The sequence below is a fragment of the Scylla paramamosain genome, chromosome 32 (genome assembly GCF_035594125.1).
Source record: "Scylla paramamosain isolate STU-SP2022 chromosome 32, ASM3559412v1, whole genome shotgun sequence".
NCBI lineage: Eukaryota > Metazoa > Arthropoda > Malacostraca > Decapoda > Portunidae > Scylla > Scylla paramamosain.
The window spans coordinates 1,181,717-1,208,124 of record NC_087182.1 but is presented as its reverse complement, the minus strand read 5'-3'; the positions used below and the strand labels follow the sequence as shown (position 1 = coordinate 1,208,124).

General features: G+C 42.2%; 1 long non-coding RNA gene across 2 annotated transcripts in view; it reads left to right on the top strand.

Moving 5' to 3' along the window:
- The window catches only part of LOC135089000 (uncharacterized), a 78,718-nt gene that overhangs the window by 46,017 nt on the left and 6,293 nt on the right, over positions 1-26,408 (top strand). For both annotated transcript variants that reach the window (XR_010261355.1, XR_010261356.1), the window contains one exon: positions 14,756-14,838. This is a non-coding gene — a long non-coding RNA (uncharacterized LOC135089000). The remainder of the gene's footprint in view (positions 1-14,755; positions 14,839-26,408) is intronic.

Genomic DNA, 26,408 nt, shown 5'->3' with positions numbered 1-26,408 from the left:
TCTTTCTGCACTAGGCCACGTAAAAAGAAAGACTGAAAGAGAGAGAGAGAGAGAGAGAGAGAGAGAGAGAGAGAGAGAGAGAGAGAGAGAGAGAGAGAGAGAGAGAGAGAGAGACCAGGACGACGAATGAATATCTCTTTGCTTTGCACTTTGAGGGAGTAAAATTTGGCATGCGTAGGAGCGAAGACTTACGTGTGAGGCGACGGGGCGTAGCAAGCAGGAGGAGGAGGAGGAAGAAGAAGAGGAGGAGGAGGAAGGCAAAGTGATGGACGAGGTTGGGAAGAAGATGTGGAGAGTCAGTGGAGGTGGAAGGGAAAGAAAAGATGGAAAGTGGTTTATATTTCCTTTATTTTTTTTTTTTTTGTCTTTTGTCTCTCTTTCTCCCTGACTCTCTCTCTCTTTCTCTTGTCTCGTGTTTTCTTGCACCTTGTCACTGGATTTTTGTTGTTTTTTTGTTGTTGTTTTTTTGTTGGTTTGGTTAAGTGTTGTGATTTTTATTTAGACAGGTTTGCAGGGAAGCGGACAGATAGATGGAGCAGAGTTCAGAGGGACAGACCATCATGTCAGACAAACAGATAGACAGACTGACAGATAGGAAAGGTATTTTACACGGAGACATAAAATAACATCACACACACATACACACACACACACACACACAGAAACAGACATCATAACAGACAAAAAAAATCATAAACAAAAAATTATCCCCAAACAGACATAGACAAAGATCATCATATCAAACAGACATACTGAAGAACAAACAGAAAGAAGAATAAACAAACGGAAACAAGGACAAATAAACAAAGAGACAAACGAACAAAACACAAACAGAAGAAAGAGTAGAGAGACAGACAGACAGGACAGAGAGATAGACAAACAGACACAGCTCAATTTTAACCTTTTTTAAATTTTCTGTAATGTCCTTGAATCATTTAGCTGTATTTATCTTCTATTTATCATGTATTCTATAACTCGACAGTACTTCTACACCTGTACAAATATTTAGTGCATTTTAATAAACATACACGCTACAAAAACTATATCAAATAAACAAAACAGTAAGAATTATAAGACACAAGAAGACACACAGACAGCAGAGCCACTCGTCCATCTAAGCCCATCACGCAGGCACGGAGCGAGGACCCAGCACGCCCCGTCCCCTTCAGGAGCTGGAATCCCCTTCGAAAGAATGTAAATTATGCAGAAAGTGGCATCGCTCAGGAGTCCACGGTGTCTCTGGGTAATATCAAGGTTATAAAATATTCACAAGTTACCTGTGCTCGCGTCAGGTCGGGAAAGGGAAGCGGGGAGACCTGACAGCCATCGATCCCAAGCTGGTGATGGATGTAGTATTGAAAAAAAGGGGAAAATTGTGAAAAAATAACAAGTTGATTTCTCGATAGGTTTCCTCGTCTCTCTCTCTCTCTCTCTCTCTCTCTCTCTCTCTCTCTCTCTCTCTCTCTCTCTCTCTCTCTCTCTCTCTCTCTCTCTCTCTCTCCCCTCCTCTGAGGTGAAAATAAAATATATGTATCAAATTTTTTTTTTTCTAGTTTAGTTTTAACAATTTTTTTTGGAGGGAAGAAAAAGGGAAAATATATTTTTTTTTCTAAGTTTGTATTTCCGTTTGATGAATGCCTCCACCGCCACCACCACCGCCACTACTACTACTACTACTACTACTACTACTACTACTACTACTACTACTATTATCGTCTGAATTAAATTTGCTTTGCTTTACGATCATCACCTTTTTCGTCTCCTTCTTCATTCCTCCTCCTCCTCCTCCTCCTCCTCCTCCTCCTCCTCCTCCTCCTCCTCCTCCTCCTCCTCCGCTGATGCAAAATTCTGATCCCGAAGACATAGTTCACCCAGGAGCCGCTTATTTTCATTCACTTCAATAAATTATTTCCCAGCGGACAGTCTCCCCTTCCTTAGCCTTTCCCTCTCTCTCTCCCTCTCTCCCTCGACTACTCTTCCCTGATTCGCCTCCTCTTGCGTTTCTCCGATTCCCTCCCTCTCTTCCTCCACTTCTTTCTCCTTCTCTTTATTTTATTTATTATAATTTTTTTTTTTATTTCTCCCTTCCCTCTTCCTTCTTGTCTCTCCTTGGCTGTATATGAAATCTGTTATTATTGGAAAGTAAAAGAATTATCGGTACAAGAATCATGAGTTTTTCTTGGTTTCTTGGCTTTTCTTTACGCAGGTTCTCTCTCTCTCTCTCTCTCTCTCTCTCTCTCTCTCTCTCTCTCTCTCTCTCTCTCTCTCTCTCGCTCTCGCTCTCTGTTCTATAACCACGTACGTAATTTATTTTTCACCTGAGCGTTCTGTTTCGTGTACAGGTGTTCATTCTGCCATGTACTAATTACGTACTGATTTGTGGCTGTTTATACATGAGAACATAAAGGGACTGCAAGAAGCCATGAGGTCTATACGTGGCAGTTCCTGTATTAAACATCCCTATCTGTTTCCATCTATTCTCTTTCGTAAATTTATCTAACCTTTTAAATCTCGTGAGTCGTGCGAAGTTCCGTAAGACTCTCCTTGAATTGTTTTGATAAGTGGAGGTAACAGAGTAATATTCTTCAGTGCTTTCCTCCTTGATAACTATGAAACAACATCGCCTAAGGGTTCCAGTCAAGCTGAGGTCATTCCAGCATCGCCGTGCCCCGCCTGGCCTCCTTCCCCACGACGCTTTCCAGTCTCCCCAGCCTTTCCAGCAGCCGTGTTTGAAGTGAGTCTGAAAACAGCTCCCGTCTTGAATTAATAGCGGAGAACAATTAAATGAGAGGAACATTTAATGCATATTCCTTGTCGTCTTATTTGAATGGCGAAGCAGCACTGCCGCCTCCGCACTGGCTCTCCCTCCTCCATCCCCTCATTGTTTTAATTCATCTCTCTAAATGCAATATTATTCGTGCCGCTTTTTTCCCAACAATAAATCTTTGGATGGACGCAAACCTGACTTACTTGCTGGAGTGGAAAAAGCTAAAATTCATCCCGGCATCACAAGTCTCTATTCTAACTTCGTTGTGTGTGTGTGTGTGTGTGTGTGTGTGTGTGTGTGTGTGTGTGAGCGCTGTATCTGTCTGTCTGTCTATCTTTATCGCGTGTTCATGACAATAAGGCCGATTTTATCATTTTTATTCTTTTTTCTCTCCATGAAAGCGACACTATTGGACGTGCCACGCTCGATAACCGACTCGAAAAGAGCGAAAAAATCCGATCTATCAAAGGCATCAGAGAAAAAAAAAAAAAAACACATTCAGATTAATCTTTCCTGGCGCGCCGCTGTGTTCGTGGCTGTCTTGCTCTGGAATTCCGTTTTCTGTGACCAGCGTAGTCTGAGATAATTTTTCCTAACGCTCTTGAAGTTTCATTGCTGGGTACGGGTGCTTTTGTAACACACACACACACACACACACACACACACACACACACACACACACACACACACACACACACACACACACACACACACACACACACAGATAGATAATGTCTGGTATAATACAAACATTAAAAAACTCAATGAAACTATAAAATGCCACAAAAAAAAACATTGATTTCAATAAAAGTAAAAAAAAAGTATAAATATAAAAGCTAAAAGTCTTATATACTTAAAACTATAAAATCTACAAAAAAAAACTAAGAAATACGACAAAAAAATCAATACAAATAAAACATAGTAACATAGAAGAAAACTAAAAATGTAACACACACACACACACATACACACACACACACACGTACGTCGGAAGATCATAGGTCTCCTCTATACACTGATCAATAGCCAATAATTGAGGAAAGTTGTAATTAACCTCAGATTATTCGTCTTAATGAGTTTCCGATGCGGTTATATATCATGTCTGACACGCGCGGCCAACTTGTCTAAATCATGGCCAAGTTAGCGGAGGAGCTGACGGCGCCACGCTGAGCAGAGGCAGCGGCAAGGGGGGAGTATGTCTCTCCTGTAGGTGAAGCAGTGCCTCACCTACTCGCCCAGCCAAGTTAGGTTAGGTTATTTTAGGTTATATTTGGTTAGGTTAGGTTATGTCAGGTTTGATTAGGTTATGTTATGTTAGGTTCGGTTTGGTTAGGTTAGGTTCAGTTAGGAAGAGGAGGAGGAACGAGAACAAAAAATAAAGGGTAAAAAAAAGAAAATAGAAGAGAAGAAGAAAAAAGAAAAAAACACGTAGGAAATAACAACAACAAAAAGCAAAATCAGTGACTCAGTTTCCTTCATCCACCTGGAGACGAACCACTCACACGAAATAAGGACTTCGGGGGAAAGAGAGAGAGAGAGAGAGAGAGAGAGAGAGAGAGAGAGAGAGAGAGAGAGAGAGAGAGAGAGAGAAACAGTCATTCCTCTCTGCTGAAGAACCTTAATTCCCACTCGCCGACACATCACCATCGCAAGGGACCCGCGGCTGCTTCACGTGCAAGGAGAACCGCTGAATTCTCCCACCACCCTCTTTAGAAATGTTTTGACGTCTGTGTATATATTAAAGTCTCTCTCTCTCTCTCTCTCTCTCTCTCTCTCTCTCTCTCTCTCTCTCTCTCTCTCTCTCTCTCTCTCTCTCTCTCTCTCTCTCTCTCTCTCTCATTCTCTTCTCGTAGCGTGTAATTACTCTTCCGCGCTGGTGTGTCCTTTGGGAGGCTTATGTTCGTGTGTTCGCGGGAAAATTGATGTGTTTGTTCTTGTATGTATTGTATTGTTTTCTCTCCAGGTGTGTTTTCCTCGGCCAGGTATGAGTCTCGTCTGGTCTCCCGCCACGCAGGTATTCATTCGGTTTTAATTGACAGGTGTTGGCGTGTTTTTCTCTTTTTCTCCTTTTTTTTTTTTTCATCTGAATGACAGTTTGGAATTAATGTTTTTTTCTCTCGACAATTTTATGCCTTTCTCATTTTCTGTCTGTCTGTCTATCTATCTTCGTCTCTTAACACACACACACGTAGCTAAATCAGCTCTCATAGTAAAGTGGCATTCTCTCTCTCGTAAGGTCGACACAGTTCCCCTCTTTTCACATCTCTGGACTGTTTACTTATGTATCTCTTCTCCTCCAGGATATAAATGTAATAGAACAAGTGGTAAGTGACCTTTGAACACCCGAGGAACGAAAGGAGCCGAGAAATTGAGTTGATGTTTTTCTCCTCTCTCTCTCTCTCTCTCTCTCTCTCTCTCTCTCTCTCTCTCTCTCTCTCTCTCTCTCTCTCTCTCTCTCTCTCTCTCTCTCTCTCTCTCTCTCTCTCCCCCTTTATGAACGAATTGCCTTTTTGTACATGAGAGCAAGAGAGAGAGAGAGAGAGAGAGAGAGAGAGAGTAGAGGATAAAAGAGTAAAAAGGTCAGTTCAAAGAGAAAAGAATATAACTTAATCTTTTCATTTCTACTTGAACGTTCATTTGTTGATCTGCTTTTTACTCTGTTTTTGTTTTTTTGTTTCGTGAACGAGGAAGAGGAGGAAAAGGAAGGAGAAGAAGAAGAAAAAGAGGGGGAAGAGAAGGAGGAAGAGGAGGAGGAGGAGAAGGAGGACGAGGAGGAGAAAGAATAAGAACACTCAGGAGTACAAAAGGAAGAACAGCCAGCAGCAGACATTTTGACCCTGACGAGGCTGCTTATCATAAAGTACATTGTATAATTTCTACTACAAAATTTAGGTAAAGAAAGAGGAGGAGGAGGAGGAGGAGGAGGAGGAGGAGGAGGAGACACCTTACGCAAGAGAGACAGGAATTTATGTGACTTCAATATAAACATTTATCCCTTTCCTCCTCCTCCTAATCCTCCTCTTCCTCTTCCTCTTCCTCTTCCTCTTCCTCTTCCTATTCCGCTTCCTCCTCCTCTTCCGTCATGGCAGGTGGCAGTGAACAATTCATTATTAATTCACCTGTAATTCACACTCACCTGCCCTTCCCTTCACACCAGCGGGAAGAAAGGTGTTTCCTTACCTGTTGCAGTTCTCCTTGTGTTACCTGTCAGATTAACGCCAATTATCACCGTCCTTGGCACTATTGTTATATCACATTTTACTTTCAGGAGGCGATAGTGAAGGAGAGTAACTGAATATGTGTGAGTGTGTGTGTGTGTGTGGATTAGAACTAATTACACGAGAGAAAGGAAGAAAGTAAGGAGGGAAATTTTAATTCATCTTTAACGTCACTACATTGCTTAGTTGCTTTTGGAGATTAGAGCGAAGAAGAGTAAGTGTACTTGTGTGTATGAGTGTTTATAAATGTGTGTGTACAATAACTGAACGTATAAGGAAAAGAAAGGAAGGAAGGAGGGGAAATTACTCCAGTTATCACCGTCTTTACTGTTACATTGCTTAAGGCGAGAGCAATCGAGAATAACTTTGTATATGCGAGTATGTGTGAAGTACGTGTTGATAACGAACTGCACACGAGAGAGAGAGAGAGAAAGGAAGGAATGGAGAAGGAAGGAAGGGGAGACTATATGAGTGTTAAGGGGAAAAGAAGAGATATTAATGAGATTACTGTGAAGTGTAAAAAAGTTGTATGCTTCAGTTCATAATTACTAAATGTGAACAGCGTGGGAGAAAGATCTGAGGGATTGATATATCAGACGCAGGTGTGGCAAGCGACTGGAGGAGAGGAATGAAGAAGAACTGAAGGAGGAGGAGTAGGAGGAGGGGGAAGACAAAGGAAAACGAGAGAGAGAGAGGAATGTACGTAGGAAGAGAGAGAAATATATAGAGAAAAATAAAAGGATGGAGCTTAAGTTATCAGAGAGAGAGAGAGAGAGAGAGAGAGAGAGAGAGAGAGAAACTATGACAAGCTCAGGAGGAATCGATAGAAGTTCTCTGAGATGATGCAGCAGATAGTGGAGGAGGAAGAGAAGAAGGAGGAAGAGGAGAAGGAAGAGGAGAAGGAAGAGAAGGAGGAAGAGGAGGAGGAGGTAGTGGTAGAGGTGGAGGAAGCTTGCCTGATGGAGGGATGAAGTAAAAGGACGAAAAGACAGTCACTGAACTGGAGGAGGAGGAGGAGGAGGAAAAGGAAGAGGAAGAAAAGAGAAGGAGGAAGAGGAGGAGGAGGAAAATCTCGACGAAAAACCCATGAGAGAGAGAGAGAGAGAGAGAGAGAGAGAGAGAGAGAGAGAGAGAGAGAGAGAGAGAGAGAGAGAGAGAGAGAGAGAGAGAAATGATAATACAAACTTGACTGTTGCTCACATTATTGTAGCAAAAGAAAACCAAGGCAAGCAAAGCAAAGACAATTTATGATAATGGGTGTCTCTTGCATCGTTGTGTGTGTGTGTGTGTGTGTGTGTGTGTGTGTGTGTGTGTGTGTGTGTGTGTGTGGAGGAGGTGAAAATAACAACGCTTTAATAATGAAAGTTTGAATTGCCCCAAGTAACGTGGAACAAAAAAAAATCAAATTAATTAAACCATTGTTCAGTCTCGTCCTTCTGATTTATTGTGATTTACGAGTGCACTTACTTTTCCTCGTCACTGATTGCTGTGTGCTTTTTTACTCACGGTGACTCACTCTCCCTTCACCTGCCCTCATACCTTTCACCTTTCACACTTCACACGATTCTGTTACCTTCTGCTTTCACTCTCTCCTCCACTTCCCTCCACTCATCCTCTCTGTTCATCCATCAACAAAATCTTCCTTCACCAGTTTCATTATTCTGTGTATCTTGCTCTGCTTTCACTCCCTTCACTCTCCACTTCACTCGTCATCCACTTATCTGTATCTTATCATCCATCCTCATTCATCAACAAAGTCTCTTTATACCTCTCCACACAACTGTTACTATGGTATGTATTCTCATCCACTCTCATCCACTTTATGCTCAGTTCTACTCATCTACTTCTGTATTACCTCGTCCATCAACAAAATTCCTCTACACCTCCTCCACTCTCATCCACTTTACTCATCCACTGTTCTATTCATTTTATCATCTCATACATCCTCAACCATCAATAAGATCTTTTCGTTGGCTTATTCACTTCTCTATATCTCCTCCTCCACCATCATCCACTTTACTCTCCACTACACTCATCATCCACTCCTTTGCAAGTAAGACTAGAAAGAAATGGAAAAACAAGACGAAAATGCAATGAAACTAAAAAAAAAAAGTAAAGTGAAAACAGTTGACTAGCTGAATTTCTAACCTAAAACATAAACAAGAATTCAAAAGTCAAAAGTCAAACAAAAAAAAATCTGAAACTCAAAAAGTCAAACAAAACAAAAGACAAACGTAAGGCAGCACCATCTGTCAAAAAAAAAAAAAATATGTTCACCCATACCTCACTTATTCACGCCCCTTCATCCTTCCCTTCGCCACCCATGCTCTCCATTTCAGCTCCCCCATCGAACAGTGAGCCTTTGGGAACATTTTTTTCAATCCATCTTGATCTCTTCCGTCACTCCGCTTTCCCGTCCACGCTCCACGTATCTAGCATTTCACCTCCACTGTTTATTTTACATATGGCCTCGTGTTCTGGTGTTCTTTTGTTCCAGTGTTTTGTTCTTGTCCCCTCATTATCCGCCCCCTTTCTCTTTCTCTCTCTATTCCACTCATGTTATCCCTTAATGAATTCACCTTCCTCCCTAATTAAACTTCAAAAAGCTGGTGGAGACTGTGGAGTGACTAGTGTGGAGGTGGCAGACTTGGACGGGCAGACAGACAGACAGGAAGGAGATAGACTGACATCGGTGACTTATCTGTTTTTTGAGTGTGTGTGTGTGTGTGTGTGTGTTTGTGTGTGGGTGGTTGGGTGTGTGTGTGGTCTCTCTCTCTCTCTCTCTCTCTCTCTCTCTCTCTCTCTCTCTCTCTCTCTCTCTCTCTCTCTCTCTCTCTCTCTCTCTCTCTCTCTCTCTCTCTCTCTCTCTCTCTCTCTCTCTCTCTCTCGTTTTTTCGTCCTCTGTAGCCAGGAAAGGTAACAGAATTTCTTCCTCACCTGTACTCGCATCTTAATTTTAAAAAAGTGAAGGAAAAGGTGATACCAATTCCGCGGGGCACCACAACGTGAGTCTTTGGGAGGAAGGAAAACAAAGGTATGAAATAATTGATGGTGATTGGTGATGAAAGTTTTAAAAAGAAAGAAGCGAATGTGTGAATCGTAATGCGCAATAAATTTTACGGAGTTCACGTTGAGAAAGACATTATTTCGTTCTTTTTTTTTCTCGTTTTTGTTGTTGTTTTTTTTTTCATCGTAATACAAGAGGAGTTTGGTTTGTGGAGTTATCTCTCTCTCTCTCTCTCTCTCTCTCTCTCTCTCTCTCTCTCTCTCTCTCTCTCTCTCTCTCTCTCTCTCTCTCTCTCTCTCTCTCTCTCTCTCTCTCTCTCTCTCTCTCTCTCTCTCTCTCTCTCTCTCTCTCTCTCTCTCTCTCTCTCTCTCTCTCTCTCTCTTTTAAATATACCTTTTCTTTTTTCTCTCTTTCGTATAAGCAGTTTTTTTTTTCATTTTTATTCGCTTATTTTTTTTTCATGTTAGTTTTCACGTGCTAAGTTTTTCATAGGCCTAATTACCTTCCTTTACTGTCATTTGTAATTTTTTTCCCTTTTGTTTTCATGTTTTTCTTTCATTTTCTCGTTTCTTTTTTTTTTTTTTTTACCGTGTGTTCAAGACAAGGCCAAGTGGAGTGTGCGCGGCGTGTTGTCTTCCTTCTTCACCCCGCTCAGCTTGTCTCCTTCATTATTCTCTCTCTCCATATCCTCCTTTCTTTTCTTCTTGTCCTTGTTCTTCTTGTTCTGTCCCTTGTTGCTGCTGTTGCTGCTGCTGCTGTTGTTGTTGTTGTTGTTGTTGTTGTTGTTGTTGTTGTTGTTCTTGTTGTCTTCTTCTTCTTCTTCTTCTTCTTCTTCTTCTTCTTCTTCTTCTTCTTCTTCTTCTTCTTCTTCTTCTTCTTCTTCTTCTTCTTCTTCTTCTTCTTCTTCTTCTTCTTCTTCTTCTTCTTCTTCTTCTTCTTCTTCTTCTTCTTCTTCTTCTTCTTCTTCTTCTTCTTCTTCTTCTTCTTCTTCTTCTTCTTCTTCTTCTTCTTCTTCTTCTTCTTCTTCTTCTTCTTCTTTTCTTTCTCCTTTTTTCTGTCTTTTCTTCTCTTTCTTCTTTGTTCCTTCCTTTTTCTTTCCTTTTTCTTTTGTTTTCTTCTCTTCTCTCTTCTTCTTCTCCTTCTGTCAGCTTCCCTCGTTGCATCGCCTTCAAGAAGAGATATGGAGTGGGAACTGAAAGGGAGAACGGAATGGAGAGAGAGAGAGAGAGAGAGAGAGAGAGAGAGAGAGAGAGAGAGAGAGAGAGAGAGAGAGAGAGAGAAAATCCTTGCTCTCTCTCTCTCTCTCTCTCTCTCTCTCTCTCTCTCTCTCTCTCTCTCTCTCTCTCTCTCTCTCTCTCTCTCTCTCTTACCAGTATCGCCAACAGATCGGAAAGTGGAGTGTTTGCAAAAGTTGGACTCGAAATGTGACGGTTTATAATTTTTCCCCAAGTTTGCGAATGCGCCGTGTACCGCCTGCCTTTTTCCGGCAATGGCCTCGCGTTGAATGAGCGGAAAGCTGCCGGCGATGTGAGCGATATTGGGTCAGAATGCCTTCCCCCTCCTTTTTTTTTTTTTTTTTGTGCAATTTTCAAAAGGTAAATAAAAAAAAATAAAGAAAACTAGATAAAAGACGTCAAGAATTTGCGGATCAATTTTTCGAGTGAATATTTTGCCATTCAGTTTGATCTGCGACGGAGTGAAAAAAAAAAAAAGAATGTGTTGAGAGAGTAAAACAAATATATATTTAAAGGATTTCACATTGATCCTCTTGAAGCAGTGTACGAACCTGTGTGATACGGAATGAAACTCTTCAAAACACAGAATCCAGTGCGGTCAGTTGATCCTTAATCTTTAAATCCTACTCACTGGTTTGTCGATCCTTCACGTATAGGATCTCCTTGTGCTTGTGTGTGGCCTCCTCCCATCACCAGGAGGATGCAAGGCTCTGGTGTTTAATTAAAAGAGGGAATTAAATACCTTAGTCTGTGGATTGTAAAGGGACGTTTGTTCGTATTCTGAAACGTTTTGCTCTCTCTGCACTACTATTTTTAAAGGCCACAGAGATCTCAAGAGTTTTTCTCCCGTTCATGATGTAGAAATCTTGTTAAACTGTCACTGGAACCTTAAAAGAACCCTTAAAAAATCCTTGTTATTTCACCACGACTATTTTTTAAGGCCACAGAGATGATGGCCAGGATCTCAAGAGTTTTCTCCTGTTCATGATGTAGAAATCTTGTTAATCTGTCACTGGAACTATAAAAGCATCCTTAAAAATCCTTGTCACTTCACTACGACTGTTTTCAAAGGTCACAGAGTTAAACAGTCAGATTCTCAAGAGCGTTTCTTCTGCTAATAATGAAGAAATCTCGTTAATCTGTCACTACAACCATAAAAACACCCTTAAAAACTCAACACAAAAACACTTAACAAAAACGCGCATAATTATTCGACAACAAACGACGCCAACTACAACAGAGAACCAGGAACCTTTGAAACGTAGAACCCAGCCAGGCACGAAGGAGGAGCTCTGATCTTGCCTCTTAGAACGCGAGATTAAGCTGGAGGTGATAATGGCAGTGGTGATAGTGATGAGGATAGAAGCGATAGAGGCAGTGGCGGTGCGTGAGGCTCTGCTGTTCGTAAAATGAATTTCAAGTAAGACAGCGATGCGGAGCCGACAGCCTCCTTCGTCAGGTGAGTCGCGGGAGCAGGTGTCATTAGTACCGGGTGTTCGTTCTCTCCTACGCCTCCCTCGCCTGTTAGAGTTTATAAGGGTACGCCAAGGCATTGTGCGGTTCCTCAGGGTGTTGCCTCTTCACTCTGTCACTTTATTTAGATGTCCTTCGCTCTCTCTCTCTCTCTCTCTCTCTCTCTCTCTCTCTCTCTCTCTCTCTCTCTCTCTCTCTCTCTCTCTCTCTCTCTCTCTTCGGGTATGCATTGTAGCTTTACTTCTCGTGGTTATGTTTGTTTGTTTGTTTGTTTGGTTGGTTGGTCTTTATTTTCTTGTAAAGGTTGTTGTTGTTGTTGTTGTTATTGTTGTTGTTGTTGTTCTTGTTCTCTTACTCCTTCGTTCTCCTCCTTGTCCTCGTCTCTTCCTTTCGTTTTTTTTTTTTGTACTTATTTTTCTTGTTCTTCTTTCCTTCCTTCCTTCCTTCCTTCCTTCCTTCCTTCCTTCCTTCCTTCCTTCCTTCCTTCCTTCCTTCCTTCCTTCCTTCCTTCCTCCTCCTCCTCCTCCTCCTCCTCCTCCTCCTCCTCCTCCTCCTCCTCCTCCTCCTCCTCCTCCTCCTCCTCCTCCTTTCCATCAACTTCAACGACAACTTCAACTTCACTCCTACAACATCAATCCTTTCCCAACCCCCAAGAAAAGAAGAAAAAAATTACAATGTAGCAACGACGATTCCTCTGGCCAGCTTCCTTCACCAAATGGCCGCTTTCCCTCATTCCTTCGCTCCACCAAAGGCATCTCGTCGCCTGCTCGTCCTTCACTGCTACCTGGCCTCCTCAAACACCCAGGCAGGCCCGCGCAAGGAGCTCAGGAGGCGGTGTTCGGCCAGGCGACTCTGATACGTTTGGCGCGACTAAGAGGAAAGGCCGACTCCAGATGAGTTTCCACTGAGGCAAGAATGGACGGAGGCTGCGAAGGAGAGAAGCTTATACCGGGCCAGGTGAAAAAGTTTGATTGGTGGTGCTGGTGGTGGTAGTCGTGTTGGTGGCGGTGGTGGTGGTGATGGTGGTGGTGGTGTTGCTTGATCCTGAGTTTGGGGATGTATGTCCACAGGCACGTACATACGCACTCACACATACACGTATACACACTGAATACCATTGATTTATGTGTCTCTCTCTAATCTCTCTCTGTCTCTCTATTCTCTACCTTCTCTACTTTCATTTATTTCTTTTCTTCCTCTTCCCCGCACTCCTCTCTTTTTTTCCTTCCTTTCGTTCCTTTCCTCGTCTTCTCTCTCTTCACCCCACTCCTTTCCTGCTCTCCTCCTTCCCCTCTCTCGTTTCCTCCTCTCTCCCTTCCCCTCACTTCTTTCCTCCTTTTCCCCTTCCCCTAACTCCTGTCCTCTTCTTTCCCTTCCCTTGACTTCTCTCCTCCTTTTCTCTCCCTTCCCCTCACTTCATTCCTCCTCTCTTCCTTCCCCTCACTCCTTTCCTCCTCTCCCCTTTCATCTCTCCCCTTTCCTCTCTCTTTCCTTGCTCCCTCACGGCGTATCTTTCATTCAAATGTCTCTCTTCTTTATTCCCGCTCCTTTCCTACCTGTAATTAAGACTCGTCAAGACCAACCAGGTGCGCCGCTTCATCATCAGTATCTTTTCTCTCTCTCTCTCAGGAAAATCTATCATAATTGTAGGAGACGAAGGGATTGGCCTGGCGATTAACTGCAAAGGAAAGGTCAGACAGGAGAGGAGAGCGCGACATGTGATGAGAAGGGGGAGAAAAGTGGCTGAGATTTAGTGGGTGGGTGGACAGGTGAGAGAGAGAGAGAGAGAGAGGGGAGGGGTTGAAACTTTATAAATTGCAAATAATGTTAGTAAAGTTACATTAACGAATGAATTCCTGATATTGAGGGAGAGAAAGAGAGAGAGGAGGGAGGGGGGTACTATGCAATTCAAAGACAAGAACAAAGAGAGAAATGCATATGCAGACTGACAGACGGACAGACAGAGATAGACAGACAGACAGACAGACAGACAGACAAAGATATACATCTCTTACGGATTTAATCAACAGTTTTATGGAGAAGAGAAGAATCACAAAGGCGTCTAAAAATAAAGACAGCAAATAAAATAGAGTACAAAGAAACAATGGAAAATTAAAAAGAAAACTGGAAAGGCAGCAGAGAGAAAATAAAAAGAGGAACGGAAAGAGAAAAGAAAAGAAAAGAGGAGAATTTTGACAGAGAGAGAGAGAGAGAGAGAGAGAGAGAGAGAGAGAGAGAGAGAGAGAGAGAGAGAGAGAGAGAGAGAATTAAAGTAAATAAAATCGTAAAGGTAAAAATGGAATACATTCTCTCTCTCTCTCTCTCTCTCTCTCTCTCTCTCTCTCTCTCTCTCTCTCTCTCTCTCTCTCTCTCTCTCTCTCTCTCTCTCTCTCTCTCTCTCTCTCTCTCTCTCTCTCATCAAAGAATTATTAATAAAAAAGGCAACATGAGATTAAAAGAAACGATAAAAGATGAAAGAGTTTGATAACAATGAAAACAAAAGCCTTTACCTAAGAGAAAGAAAGAGAGAGAGAGAGAGAGAGAGAGAGAGAGAGAGAGAGAGAGAGAGAGAGAGAGAGAGAGAGAGTTATAGCTTAATTATTCACACTAGGTTATTAACTGGACACACAGTACCTCATTAAGTGCTTGTGTGAAAACTGGTGTTCATAATAACACACTTGAAAATAATATAAATAATGCTGATGATGATGATGATGATGATGACAGTAGTAGTAAGTGGGGGTGGTACTAGTGGTAATCGTGGTGGTGGTGGTGGTAACAGTAGTAGTAGTAGTAGTAGTAGTAGTAGTAGTAGTAGTAGTATAGTAGTGATGATGGTTGTGGTAGTTCTCTCTCGTTCTCTCTCTCTCTCTCTCTCTCTCTCTCTCTCTCTCTCTCTCTCTCTCTCTCTCTCTCTCTCTCTCTCTCTCTCTCTCTCTCTCTCTCTCTCTCTCTCTCTCTCTCTCTCTCTCTCCCTCCCTCCCTCCCTCCCTCCCTCCCACACACTCACACACCAGCCCACAAAAAAGTAACACAAAACTCTCCCTTGAAACAGATTAAGACGGCAGACTGAAGGGGAGAGGAGGGCAAGAGGGGACGAGTTAAGCTGAGGACCACCTAAGGGACGCATAAACTCAGGTGAGGACTCTGATTACCACTTCCCAGGCAGGTAATTAGCGCTGAGTTGTGTCTCCGGGCCAGGTGACTACGAGGTGGAAAGGAGCCCCGAAGTAGTACCTGGTAATTTAGACGTACATGACGCAGAAGGAGGCGCTGCAGAAGGGGAAACAGGGAGGCTATGTTTTTAGTTGCCTTCGTGTGTTTAAAGGTATGAGTTAGTGGAAGGAAAGAGTACAAGAAGCCTTAAAGGAGTACCTGGTAATTTAGACTTGCAGGACGCAGAAGGAGGCGCTGTAGGAAGGGAAACGAGAAGGTTATGTTTTAAGTTGTCTGGTGTATTTGAAAGGATGAGTTGGTGAAAGGAAAGAAGGGAAGAAGGGAGGAGTGATAAGAGAAGAGAGAAAGTTTTGAGGGAGAAAAAAAGAAATGTAGATGATGAAAAAAGCGAAGGAAGTGAGGGAAAATAGAATGACGCGAGGAAAGAAGGAAGGAGTAATGAAGGAGAGAAAAGTGGAATTGTTGAAAAGACGAGTCAAAAATGGAGGGAAAAATGGAATTACGTGGAGAAACAAGGAAGGAAGAATGGAATGGAGGAAATTCTCTCTCTCTCTCTCTCTCTCTCTCTCTCTCTCTCTCTCTCTCTCTCTCTCTCTCTCTCTCTCTCTCTCTCTCTCTCTCTCTCTCTCTCTCTCTCTCTCTCTTTCTCTTTCTCCCCGCTATTTATCTTATCACACCACCGGCCTATAACATGCATACACAAAACCCAGGCAAGCCAAGCCCAGCCGAGCGAGTCAACACCGCCGGCTTACACAATCCTGTTGAGGCAAGCGTGCAAATCTACCGGGGCTAACACACTCTACATACATGCATACATACATTCACATACACACACACACTCTCACGGCGGGACAATTGCATTAGATTCATTGCAGACAAGTATCGCTCACAAGCACACTCGCTACCAGGTTCCTCTAGCGCCTTTGTGATTAAGCGGCGGAGAGGCGAAACTCCCTTAAATTTTGAAAACCTTCGTAAGTCATGGCTTTACTTTTGGTCCTCACAATAAATCCCAGAACGGGGGATTTACAGCTCTCCCCACTGGCCGGAAGGAGGGAGAGTAGGCTGGGAGAGGTAGAGAGGTAGGGGAAGGGAGAGGAGAAAGGTAGAGTGCTGGGATAGGCAGGGAAGAGATAGGGAGGTGAGGGAGGGTGTTGGGATAGGCAGAGAGGGGTAAGGGAAAAGAGGGAGGGTGCTGGAAAAGGCAGGGAGGGAGGGGAGAGGGAGAGGAGGAAGATAGGGTGCTGGAAGAGGCAGAGGGGGAAAGGAAGAAGAGGGAGGGTATGCTGGGAGAGACAGGGAGGGAGGGGAAAAGAAGGGGGAACGAGGGAGAGTGCTGGAAGAGGCAAGGGGGCGGAAAGGAAGAGAAGGAGGGTGGTGGGAGAGGTAGGGAGCTAGGAAAGGGAGGGGAAGAAAGAGGGAGAGGCAGAGAGGGACAGCTAGAAGGGAGAATAAAGGAGAGAGGAGGGAGAGGAAAGACTAAAGTGACAGAAAATAGAGAAAGAAGGGAAAACAAAAACACATGAAAAAAATAGACGAGGGGAGAGAAACAGAAAAAAAAAGAAAAAAGACCGCTTGGAAGAAGGAGAAGGAGGAGAAGAGAGAGAAGGGGAAAAAAAAGTAGAGGGGAGGAAGAAAAAAAGAAGGAAAATAGTGATCTTGTCTTTGAAATCGTGGAAACTTTGTGGACTAAGAGGAATGAACTAACTGTCTTTCCTCCTCAGCGGGTGGGAAAAGTGTTGTTTTGCCCTTTTTTCCCCTTCCTTTATGTCACTTCTGGACTAGAGTGACAGAGGGGGAGAGAGAGAGAGAGAGAGAGAGAGAGAGAGAGAGAGAGAGAGAGAGAGAGAGAGAGAGAGAGAGAGAGAGAGAGAGAGAGAGAGAGAGAGGTGAAATGTTGAGTACAGATCTGCTATTGGCTTTGATCTTGTAAGCAGGACGTGAAGAGATAGAAGAGAGAGAGAGAGAGAGAGAGAGAGAGAGAGAGAGAGAGAGAGAGAGAGAGAGAGACGGAAAAAGAAGGACGAAGTGATTCACTGTGACTGTCAGAAGCAGAACCAAATAGAGAGAGAGAGAGAGAGAGAGAGAGAGAGAGAGAGAGAGAGAGAGAGAGAGAGAGAGAGAGAGAGAGAGAGAGAGAGAGAGGGTACAAGAAAGGAAGCACTCTCTCTCCTCTCCTCGACCTGTTCGTTTGTATAAAAGTTTCGTCGCAGTATTCCCTCGAAGACTACAAAGAAAACGTAACACAGGAGTGAGGTCAGACATTTAATTCTCTCTCTCTCTCTCTCTCTCTCTCTCTCTCTCTCTCTCTCTCTCTCTCTCTCTCTCTCTCTCTCTCTCTCTCTCTCTCTCTCTCTCTCTCTCTCTTGAAGTTGTAATGAATAAAGAGTCCAGAAATGAAAGATTAGACAGAGGAAGGAACACATACAAATATCTATGCAAAATCTGACTGGAGAAAGGACCTGATAAGAGACAGGTAGACAGAAAGATGGACAGATAATGAAACATACACGTAGGAAGCTGCAAAACATTAAGATAAAAGAAGAAATAGACGGATACAGAGACAGGAAGTTAAAACATGCATAGACGGATGGAAGGTGTAAAGAAAGTCGTAGAAAGTTAATAAACAGGATAACAGACAAAGATTATACAAAAGTACGTAGATTTAGAAAGCTATTAGACACATGGACAGAAACTTGACAGAATAGAAAAACAAAGGTACAGTGGAAGATTTTAAAACTTAGACACAAACACGATAATAGATAGACGGAAGGACTAAATAAAAAAAAAATAAGATAAAAAATAAGAGGATTTAGAAAGCTATTAGACACATGTAGACAGAAGGAGGTGAAGGGTGCAGCCTGAGGGAGTCGTCACCACCAGGGACTGAAGGAGACGTGATCGGGGTGAAGGAAAACGATTCTGGCAACTCAGGGTGAAAGGGAAGGAAGGAAGGAAGGAAGGAAGGAAGGAAGGAAAGGAGGAAGGGAGACGAGAAGTAAAAGCAGATATTCTTCGTAAGTAAAATTCATCTTCTTACATATTTTCCTTGGATATGTTAAAGAATCTATGCCTTCTTTTTCTCTGTCTCTCTCTCTTTGTGGTGTGGTCTTGCAAATTTCTATCCATCATGAAAACATTTGAATTTAAACATGATAATGACACATCATTCTCCTTATAGATAAAGTTCTTTTCTTACGTATTTCCCGTGGACATGTTGATAATGTGACCCTGTATTTTCATTTCTTTCTTTGTGGTGTGGTTTCGTAAATTTCTGTCATTCAGAGCAGTGCAGGAAATTGTACGTATATCAAGGAAAAGAGAGAAAAGCAAGTCAGTTTCGTCTTTTACAGGATACAAAGCTACTGAAGAAACTGTGGCACAAAATTTGATGTTTAAAAAAATTGTAGGGGACCATTTTGTGAAGATTTCGTAGCAGTGAGGCGGTTTAAAATAATGGTAAGCCAATTTCAAAAGACTAGCATCAAAGCATCACATAAACAAAACTGGCCACGTCCATCTTAATTAATTCTTATCCTGCTTCTTTCCTGGCAACGGTACTGTAAATTATAAACGAGCATTTTTAATCCATTTTCCTCCCATGCTGGTCTTCCTCACGCATCAGAACATTAAAAACACAAACACACAAGAAAACGCTCGATTCTTCGTGATTCTGTTTTTCCAACGGGTCAGAAAATCGACTAAGGACAGAGGAAGTTCAGTGGGAGTTGCATGTAAACATTTCTCTCTCTCTCTCTCTCTCTCTCTCTCTCTCTCTCTCTCTCTCTCTCTCTCTCTCTCTCTCTCTCTCTCTCTCTCTCTCTCTCTCTCTCTCTCTCTCTCTCTCTCTCTCTCATGTCAGTATTATTAATAAAAAAGGACAAAAGGCAACATAAGATAAAAGGAAACGATAAAAGATGAAAGAGTCTGATAACAATGAAGATACAAAAGCCTTTACCAGATAGAGAGAGAGAGAGAGAGAGAGAGAGAGAGAGAGAGAGAGAGAGAGAGAGAGAGAGAGAGAGAGAGAGAGAGAGAGAGAGAAGGAAACAAGGGAGGTGGAATTAATTAAGGGAAAAAACACAACCCTGTTAATGGGAGAATCTTGGAAAAAGTTGCAAAAGTAATTAAGGTTTTTCCCTTTCCCTGTACGCAACCTTTACGCACATGTACACCTGCACGTACACACACACACACACACACACACACACACACACACACACACACACACACACACACACACCACACACACACACACACACACACACGTACGGCACGCACACTATTAGTAACGGCAAAATCAAGGCAAGGGAAGAGACTGGTTTTCCTTTCGTTCATACTATAATTCTCTCTCTCTCTCTCTCTCTCTCTCTCTCTCTCTCTCTCTCTCTCTCTCTCTCTCTCTCTCTCTCTCTCTCTCTCTCTCTCTCTCTCTCTCTCTCGGGAAGCAGAGGGATATAGGAGAGAAGGAGGAGAGGGTAGAGAGGGTGGAGGTGGAGAGAAGGAAAAGGGAGAGGAGGAGGAGGGAGATGGAGATGGAAGGGACTTACTGGTATTTAAAGAAGAGGTAGAAGAAGGAGGAGGTTAGTCAAGGATTGGAATAGAAGAAGGAACAGGTGAAGGGAGAAGGACATGGGAGAGGAAGAGATGGAAGGAAGTAGAGAGAAGAGACGTGGGAGAGGAATAAGAGAAAGAGGGCGGGCTGGAAACAAGTGGAGTATCGCAGTGAACTTGTAAAATTTAATAACTCTAAAATTCCGAGCCACTTTGAGAATAAATGGAGCAAGTCTGGTAACGTGTGTGAAGTTATAAAGTATTAGAGTGGAGCTCCGGATGGACGTTTATATATACATGAAAGGGGAAGATACTAAGAACTCCACGCTGCCTTGGCTCTTGAAAGGTAGATGACTCACTCATCCCACAGTCAGTAGGGAGAAAGTATGAATAGGGATGATAGGTGGGTATATGTATGTCTATTTTAAGTTGTATAGGAAGGTACAGTACTTGCCAGGATTCCTTTGTTCTTTCTTGCCAGTACTCTGCGTCTAAAATCTTTCCTTTGCAGCGTAAGATTCCATGTGGGTAAGGTAATCGTATACAAGGACTGCCACGGATAGGTCTGATGGGCTTCTTGCAGCTTTCCCTTGTTTTTCTTGCAATTTAGCTTAGCGGTGGAAAAAAAAAAGTTGGTTTTATATTATATTACGCAATTCTTCCTTTTCCATTTGTACTTTAGTCTTTTAAGAGAGAAAAGTGAGTGTTTTATATTGCATTACACAACTCAATATGTTTCTATATTTCCTTATGTCCTTTTAGTCTTGCGGTAAAGAAAGTGAGTGTCTTGTATCGCTTTACGCAGCCCTTCCCCACTTATGCTTATGTGAGAGTTAATGTGACGCATTTTGCCTTGAGGGTCGGACCTTCCGTGACTTGCGTTGCCATAGAGACCGCAGGTGAGGGGAGGGTAGCGCCATAAAAAAAGAAGATAAATGATGCGAGATGAGGCGAAAACTCGTGCCACACGTACTCCCTCCACTGGTCTCTCTCTCTGGCGCCTCCACCCCTGTGACAAACACACGTCACAAGGATGGCCGGAATGCAGAGCCGTAGGTAATTACAGGTGATTTTGTACACCTGGGCGACTCGCTCCTCACTGACGCAGGTAAACAGGTGTGGTAGTAGAAAAAGAGGAGGAAAAGGAGAAAAGGTGAAGGGAAAAAATGAAAGAAAAGTAGAAAAGGAGAACGGAAAAGAGGAGGAAAAGAATGAAAAGAGAAAGTAGAAACCTAGAATGGAAAAAGAGGAGGAAAATTGATATAAATGGAAGGAAAGAATGAAAGAAGAGCGAAAGCAGGTTAAAAAATGGAAGAGAAAAATACATGGAAAACAGTAAAAATGAAGAAGAAGGAATGAAAGAAGAGAAAAGTAGATAAAGAAACCGGAAAAAAAAAATCTGGGAAATTGTGAAAAAATAAGAAAAAAACTTTACTTTTCTATGCAAACATTTGGATTAGGGGGAAGAGAGAGAGAGAGAGGAGAGAGAGAGAGAGAGAGAGAGAGAGAGAGAGAGAGAGAGAGAGAGAGAGCGCGTCATGAGTGGAAGCCAAAAAACGGGCAGCACGAAGCCTAACTATATCATAAACACGCGGAACTTGTATTTTCATTACTGTGACCGACATCGCAAACCCACAGCGAGGCACGCGTGGAGCGTAATTGCTACAACGATGTGCATTTTTTCCCCTAACCCCACCCTTTTTTACCACAAACACCCTTTTTTTTTTTTTTTACTCCCAAACACCCTTTATTTACCCAAAATACCTTTTTTCCCACCCGTTCCTCTTATTTTTGCTCCTAAACTACGATGTATATTTTTCATGTAAACCCACCCTTTATTTTTCATCAAACTCCCTTTTCTTTTCTTTTTTTCTTTTCTAGTTTCTTTTTTTTTCTCTCCCGAAACCCTTTTTTCCACCTCAAACCCTTTTTTTTTTATTCCAAAATCCTTATTTTCCCGCTCGAATTCCTTATTTTCACCGCATATCCTTTTTTTCATCAAAACTCCCTTTATTTTCATCGCAAACGTCTTTTTCATCCAAACTCCCTTTTTCTATCCAAATTCCCTTATTTTCATCTCAAAAACTCCTTTATTTTCACCGCAAAATCCCTTTATTTTCACCCAGACCCACAATTCTTTTACTGTAGAACTTTTTCTCATTAGAAGCTCTTTTTTCTTTACTTCTTTCATTATTTTCTTTCTTATTTTTTTTATTTTTTTTTTTATCTACGTGGTGTATATTTTCCCTTTTTGATTCTGTGTGTGTGTGTGTGTGAGTGTGTTGCGAGTTCATGCGTTGCAATCACACTAGGAATGGTCAGGTTAGGTTAGGCTGGGGCTATCGAGAGCTGGTGGTCATGGCCGCTTGATTCAGACCCCCCACACTCCCGCCCAGACTATGTGTTGCGTCACGCCCATCCGTCCCACGTGTCGTAATTAACATCTCCATATGCGACCTTGTCTGTGCGCCAAGACTGCGTGATGGTCTTGAGTCATTGGAGTGTTGCTGGTGATGGTGGTGGTGGTAGTAGTAGTAGTTGTAGGTTGTAGTAGTAGTAGTAGTAGTAGTAGTAGTAGTAGTAGTAGTAGTAGTATTGAAAGTAATGATGTGTTCAGGGTTGAGGTAATTGTGGTAGTAGTAGTAGTAGTAGTAGTAGTAGTAGTAGTAAGTAGTAGTAGTAGTAGTAGTAGTAGTAGCTTGTAGCAGTAATAGTATTAATAGAAGTGACAGTAGCAGCAGCAGCAAGAGTAACAGTAATAGTGAAAAATAATTTTTTTCAAAAACTATAATTGCCTGTTGGATATTTTTCATCGAAAGTTGGAAATGATATCTGCGACACACACACACACACACACACACACACACACACACACACACACACACACACACACACACACACACACACACACACACGAGGCAAACAGGAGCCAGGGAAAACAAGAACCAGGAAAAAACAAATGCATTCGGAAGCAAACATTTGAAGCAACAATCGTTCACTGTAAATATTCCCTCTTCTTCTTCCCCTCCTCTCCCTCTTCCCCTCCCTTTCCGTCTTTCCTTAACTTACTCTACTTCATCCTCTTCCTTCCTTTCTTTCCTCTTCCTCTTCCTCTTCCTCTTCCTTCCTTCTTTATTTCATCCTATTTCTTTCTCTTCTTTCGTTATACATCCTTTCCTCTTCATCTTCCTCCCTTTCCTTTGTTTCATATCTCCCACATATTCCTCTTCTCCCATTCCCTCTTTATCCCCATATTCATCTCCTTTGTCTTCTCTTTCTCTCTTCCCTATCTACCTCCTTCCTTTCCTGTTTCCCTTCCTGTCCTTATTCCTCTTCATCTTTCCCTCCATTTCTCTTTCTTCCCTTTCCTTACTCCCCATCTCCTCTTCCTCGCCTTCTCTACCAGCGTCTCCTCTTCGTCAACTCCTAATTTCTAATCTTTCCTTTTTCCTTCCCTTCTTTTCCTATCCCTCTCTTCCTCCCCTTTACCACCACGTCCTCTCCCTCAGTTCCTCCCTCCGGCGGTCCAAACGCAACACAACGGACACCAAACGGCGGACAGAAACGTGGACGGCGGGAATTCAAATAACCCAAGCACCGGCAGAGTAAATAGTTAGGCAATGCTTCACCTCTTGGCCCATAATGGTAGTAACGGACAATATTTAATAGTCAGCGCCCTATTTTATCGTTGTTCTTTATTAGTATGGCAAGCGAAGGGGGCGGTGGAAATAGAGGTGCGTGTTTTTCAGGCCAAATTGTATTCATGCATCGTGGCCACGGACTGGTAATCCATCTTTTGCCTTATAAACCCAGTGTGTTATTTGTGAAAGTGAGGGCTAGGCTAAATTACCCGCCACCAGAGGAAACCGATTTTTTTTTTAAACTCTCTCTCTCTCTCTCTCTCTCTCTCTCTCACTCTCTCTCTCTCTCTCTCTCTCTCTCTCTCTCTCTCGTCTCTCTCTCTCTCTCTCTCTCTCTCTCTCTCTCTCTCTTTTGTCCGATTTGCTCCGCGCGATCAAAGGAAAACATGCAATAGGTAAAAAATAGTGAAGGAAAATATTAAGGGAAAATACACGAACGGGGTTTAAAAATATATCTAGAGTGAGTGAAATTTTATATATATATATATATATATATATATATATATATATATATATATATATATATATATATATATATATATATATATATATATATATATATATATATATATATATATATATATATATATATATATATATATATATATATATACTATATATATATATATATATATATATATATATATATATATCAATGACTGTCTCTCCCCCACTTTCCTGAAAACAAAAAAGTAATGAAAGTAAAAAATAAAAACGAACGATCGAAAATCCATACTGAAAACTGACAGTATAATGGTTAAAAAAAAAAAAAGAGAGAGAGAGAGAGAAAGAGAATTACAAAGTGAAAAATAAGAAAAAATCCTTTTATATCGACAGTACGAAAACCCGCCTTGTAAAAAAATTAAAACAAAATGGATGATCAATGAAAAGAATAATAAAACGAAACGAAAAATAAATGTGAGAGATTAGAGGACAAGTAATACGTAAGAAAACAAGAGACCAACGAAAGAAAAAAAAAGAATAATATGAATCGAAAAAATAAACTTTGAGATGACTGGAGCAAAATAAATAAGAAAATAAGACACCCATTGAAGAAAAAAGAATAATAATGTAAATCGAAAAATAGACTTTGACGGATTAAAGCAAAATAAATAAGGAAATAAGAGAAGAAGGATGTGAACCGAAAGATAGACTTGGAGGTTAAAGAACACGTATTAAATAAGCAAATAAGAAAACAGTGAAAAAGAAAAAGAAAAGAATAATAATAAGAATTGAAAAATGACCTGGAGATGATCAAAGCAAAATGATAAATAAGAAAAAACAAGACACCAACGAAATGATAAATAAAGAAAAAGAAAAAAAAAAGGATATGAATAAAAAAAAAAAACAGACTTTGAGATGATCAGAAGCAAAAATAAATAAGTAAGAAGATAAGAAGAGACCAATGAAGATGAGACGAGAGATGGATGGCACCGCGAGACACCGAGGACAACAGGTTCAGTTTGGAAGGTAAATTGAGTAGCGAGACACATCACCGAGGGCGCACGAGAACCTTCCTATTTTCTGCCCATCAATCTTTACCTCGCCGCGGTCCCGCCATTGTTGGGTGGAGGGGAAGGAGAGAGAGAGGGGGGGACGGAAGGAGGAGAGGAGGGGACGTAGCTGAAGGGAAAATGATAAAACTAGTTGTGTTATTTTGCTTTTGTTGTTTTGTTATTTTCGATGAGATGGGAGAGAGAGAGAGAGAGAGAGAGAGAGAGAGAGAGGAGAGAGAGAGAGAGAGAGAGAGAGAGAGAGAGAGAGAGAGAGAGACAGATCGATAGATGGACAGAACATATATACATACTGACAGACAGACAGATTGACAGGTAAAAAACCGATAAACAGTCAGATCGACAGACAGACAGACAGACAGAGACATACAGACAAACGGCAGGACAGACAGACAGACAGACAGACGGACAAATAAACCAATCTAGTGTGTTTGTTTGTTTTGACATTAGTAAAGTTAGTTAGACTTTGTTAGCAGTCGACAGCGTGACATAAAGTTAGTGTGTGTGTGTTAGTTCTTGGCAGCACTAAAGTTACCTAGCGTGTTTGTTAGTCGACAGCGCTGCATAAAAAGCAAGTGTTCTCGACTGACCAACGTAGTGTTAGTTCAGGCATTGCTATGTATACTTCCCGCCTATTACTTGCTGTCAATGAGTGAGTCTGTACTGAAAGGAGTGAGTGAGCGGCTTGGTCTGCGTCACGTCACCTGCGTCACCTCACTTGCGTCACCTCACCTGCGTCACCCTCACCTGCGTCACCTCGCCCGTCACCTCACCCCGTCACCTCGCCTTCCCGCAAACACACGAACCAGGTCAAGTTAGGAGTCCCTTTTGTAATCCAGCGGTCAGTTCTCATAATGATCTCGTTTAGAGTGTCCGGGGAGGGTCGGGTGGATGTGGGAGGGACGGGTGGAAGGGGAAGCGGGGAGGAGGGAATAATCGAGGGAGGTGGAAGTGGGGAGACAGTGGAAGGGGAAGGGACAGATGGGTGTGGAAGGGACAAGTGGAAGAGGGAGGGAGAGATAGAAGGGGAGTTAGAAGGGAAAGGAAGATGGAAGGAGGAGGGAGAGATGGAAGAGGAAGAAGAGGTAAAATGAGGATGGAGAGGTGGAGGGGAGACGAAGAGACGGATGTGGGAAGAGACAGTGGAATGGAAAGGAGAGATGGGTGTTTTGATAAAGAAATAGAGAGAAATAGAGTAAAATGAGTTAAAAATTGAAGGTGTAAATCTGGCGTCCCGTTCCTTTAAGGGTTTCAGGAGGAGGAGGGAAAGTGGCAGGTGTTTTAAAAGGCACGGAGAGAAAGTGAGGCAAGGCAAGGGTGAGGTGAAGACAAGGACGGTCATTCCTCTCTCTCTCTCTCTCTCTCTCTCTCTCTCTCTCTCTCTCTCTCTCTCTCTCTCTCTCTCTCTCTCTCTCGAACCGTATTCTGAAACATTTTTATCCTAGTAAGGCTATATAGTTGAAATTATACGGGTTTTAAAATGTTTTCTTTTTTCTTTTTTTTTCTATTTTTTACGATTCCAGTGACAGATTAACAAGGTTTTCTATATTATCAACTAGAGGAAACACTCGTGAGAACCCGGATGAGCATCTCTGTGGCCGTGGAATATAGTGATGGTGAATACTGACCTCTCTCTCTCTCCTCTCTCTCCTCTCTCTCTCTCTCTCTCTCTCTCTCTCTCTCTCTCTCCTCTCCTCCTCTCTCTCTCTCTCTCTCTCTCTCTCTCTCCTCTCTCTCTCTCTCTCTCTCTCTCTCTCTCTCTCTCTCTCTCTCTCTCTCAGCCCGCCAATAATAACCTGATATATTTCACTTGGGATTTACC